The sequence below is a fragment of the Lathyrus oleraceus genome, chromosome 1 (assembly GCF_024323335.1).
Source record: "Lathyrus oleraceus cultivar Zhongwan6 chromosome 1, CAAS_Psat_ZW6_1.0, whole genome shotgun sequence".
In the NCBI taxonomy this organism is placed as follows: Eukaryota; Viridiplantae; Streptophyta; class Magnoliopsida; order Fabales; family Fabaceae; genus Lathyrus; species Lathyrus oleraceus.
Window position 1 is genome coordinate 454,686,468 of NC_066579.1, and position 3,826 is coordinate 454,690,293.

The 3,826-nt window shown below is 33.6% G+C and overlaps 1 long non-coding RNA gene across 2 annotated transcripts; it reads right to left on the bottom strand.

Annotated features, from left to right (window-relative positions):
* Window positions 1–875: 875 nt before the first annotated feature.
* Window positions 876–3,007, bottom strand: LOC127084249 (uncharacterized). 2 transcript variants are annotated; one of them, XR_007788667.1, is made up of 2 exons: window positions 2,485–3,007; window positions 876–1,690 (listed from the first exon to the last, which is right to left on the bottom strand). It is a non-coding gene; the product is annotated as an uncharacterized LOC127084249 (long non-coding RNA). The 2 variants fall into 2 exon arrangements; XR_007788666.1 differs by having other exon boundaries at window positions 876–1,693.
* Between the last annotated feature and the right edge of the window lie 819 nt (window positions 3,008–3,826).

Genomic DNA, 3,826 nt, shown 5'->3' on the forward strand with positions numbered 1-3,826 from the left:
TTCAGTCCGTGATAAACCATAGTCCATGGTGCATTGTGATTGGTCTAAAGGCAGACTTACATTCATATTCCATTACATATTATCATTGGTCTCATTTGATCTAAATCATTTCATCTATTTATTCCCTTGATCTTCATTGATCCAAGTTCATTGATTCATTTTGGTTAAGTCATGTCATGACCATTAAAATTCATTATTAGTCATTGGTCCAACTCATCTTTTTCCATTTGGTGGTTTTGAAGTGGGGAAGTTAGTCAAGTTGAAGTCAATTGGTTCATGGTTCATTTGAACATGCATTTTCAATCAGAAAAGTCTATTTCATCATCTTTTTGCATCAATTGACTTTTGGTCAACGATTGACTTTCTCGTCAACCAGTTAACCAAAGTCAACTTACCATGCTTTCATCCCTCAATCACTATGATTTTGTTCTTGTTATCCATCAACCACCTAAGATCCAATCCCATTTAATCCATCCCCCTCTTCAAATCTTGATCATGTTCACGTTTCAAATCTAATGTCATTTTCAAACCATAGTTCATGTTCATGGTCATTTCCTTTTGTTATTTCTATCCAAGAAAACATGATTCACGATTCATTACCATGCCTAAGTCGATTCCTTTTAATCCATGATCTATTTTAAAATAAGTCATCTTCATTTTTTGTTCATGTTTGCATTTTAAACCATTTTGTTCATGTTCATCTTAAACCATTTTTAAAAACCCTTTTTAAGCCATTTCAAAAAAACATTACAATACATAAACCTTTCAAGCCAATTCCACTTCCAAATTCATTCAAGTATATTCTACATAAACCAAATTCCATACATATTCAATCAAGATCTCAATTTCCATCTTCAAACCCATCAAACCAATCATTAATTCAACTTCCAAATTCCATTCCCTCCATTTTTCATTCAAACCATACAACATCTTCAATTCAAATTATTTCATTCGATTTCACATTTTCATTCACAAATTCAAATACAACAAACCAACATTCATATTTCAATTTCAAATTATAAAAATTACAACATGTCGAGTTCATATCCCAAAGCCAATTCAATTCCAACCAATGGAAAGTCAGAAATGCTGCTCCAAGGCTTTCAAAGGTTATGATGTGTTTTCCAAGATGCCTATGCTTGAAGATTGAGATCATCTTGCTCATTTAGATTTGCAAACCATTGTCGTCATCATTACATTCACTTAAAGCGAGAGTTCCTAAGAGACGGAAATTGAATACACATAATATGTTTGGCAATATTTTAAATAATATATTTCGTGAAGCACTATTGAATCGTTGGAAAGCCCGAGAGGGGCAACTACTGAACCGCTTGGGCCATTTGCATCTAATCTCTTCACATGATGGAGTGACTTGGACATCTCAACCGAGTTACTCCCTCCGTCTCATAAAAATTGTCTCATTTGCACTTTTTCTTTGTCTCAAAATAATTGTCCTTTTATAATATCAATGTATCATTTATTATTATTTTTCCACTATCATACCCCTATTTATTAACTTTCACTTTATTCAACCACTCTTTTAACTACAATTAATAGGGATATTCTAGTAAATGGTCTTAATTTATCATCAAAACCAACATATCCAATCATTTCCTTAAGAACCATGAATTGTTCAAATAAGACATTTTTTATGAGACAGATGTAGTATCAAATGGCTCCCATATTGCATCTGCTGGAAAAAAAAAAACACTAACCTAACTTAACAACCATCAACATTTTTCAGTATTTCGTAACATTTTGCAGCAACCAACAAACAACCAATTTAACCTTACATAACATTAACAACCATCAATGCGTAACATGCAGATGAAAACTTTCATATCAGTATACCACATCAAGAAGGCAATGCATAATTAACAGAAACAGAGACATCCACAAAACCGATTTCAGCAGCTACTACTAACCATTATTTACAACTAACCACAGATCAATAACTGACAATATTGCTAACAATAACAGAAAAAACCATGCTAACAAAACTCTCATTTAACTGATTTAATTCCAGGCAACCTAACTGACAGGATTCGAGTAATTGAAACTAACTTCTAACTAACAGTTAACAATCCTTCTAACTAACAATTAACAACCTTTAACCCTGTTAACAAACGTTCAATAACTTTTGCACCGAAGGAATTAACAGAATTAACGGATCGAATCACACACACACATATATCTATATCTATATATATATATATATATATATATATATATATATATATATATATATATATATATATATAGCTTCCATGCTCACTCTTCGATTGATTCAGTTTTTTATTCAGAAATTCACCTTTCACTCTCTAATTCATTTACGAACTCTCTCCATAATCTCTCACTCACATTCAAATTCTCTCACAAATCCTCATTTTACACAACTCTCAGAACAACAATATAAGCGCAATAGAGTGATGAACGAGAAGAAGAAGGCATGAAGTAGAGGTTGAACAAGGAAGAATGTGTTACCTGAACCTTCTTTTCACGGACGAAGAACCACCGGAGTTGCTCCAGTAGGTAATTCTTTTCCACTTTTTTTCTCCAATCTACAGATATCAACAATGTAGTGCCTCATCTTGGGAGCCAAAGCCCTATGGTTTGATCTTTAGATCATGAGCATCATTTAATTCGTGTTTTAGCATTTAGGGTTCAGAAAAGAAATGACTTCGGTTTAGTTGATTCATTCATAATTGGGGGGAAATTGAGGGTGGATTTAGGACCAGGGTGTGGAAACGAGGAGATTGACGTTTGGTTTTGGTAGTTTAGACTCCGCCACCCCCGTGACGAATTCCGACGCGACGGAGAGAAGCTGAGTCCTATGGAGAGAGAATCACATTTGAACTTTAATTCTGAGTTTTTCTTCAACGCGTGACTCACATGTTTAACGTGTCCATTTCCTGGGCAAATGCGCACATGTCAGTGGCCTTGATGAGTCACCACTCCATTTCGTCAATACTCTTCATTCTATTCAGCATGGCCTATTGTGGCTCTGGACCTTTTGGCCCACAATCATGTTGTATACACCTCCAATTTCATATATACTTCGGACATGGGCCTTTGTTTATGCCCATGCACCTTTGCTGGATGCACCCTTGGGAATGCGTATTTTCTCTTCCTGCACCACATAATCTGGAAACATACCCCCTGTTTGCATCTTATTTTTGTTTGTTTCTTTTCTTATTTTGTGGAATATTTTTATGATATTTGTTCATGATAATGAAAAGTGGTAGGAATAAAACTAGATTTGTTTGTTTGGTTAATGAACATGATTAATAGTTAATTAAGATTCATGATTTGATTAATTATTAATTGATTGTTTGAGAAAATGAATTGAATAAATATGTGATTAACCTAGTTTCTTGATTTAGGTTAGAGTTTAATTGCACATGATAATTGTTCATTGCATGAGTGAATTCTACCTTCAATTCAAATTTTAATTGTTCTTAATTGATCTTTTAATCAAATTGATTCTTGTATAGACCTTGATATGACTTTGAGATAAGTTGCCTCTTAACCATTGAAATGTGCCCTTAGATTTAGGTCTTAGAGTTAAGCTTAGTTGTTAATCTGATTGATCCTAGGATTTTCAAATCCTTATCTCCTTTATGTATAATTTTCCAATTGATTTTCCCCCGATTGATTCAGTTGATCAAAGTTCACTTTGATCAATTAAATCATTTGATTGTACTCAATTCTCAAAGCCTATTCAAGTGATCAAAAGACCCTTGATCACTTGATAAGGCAAGTCCCTTATGTTCAAGTTGTATTGGATATACTGAATCTCAAGAGTTGTACAAGACCTCAAGATTCA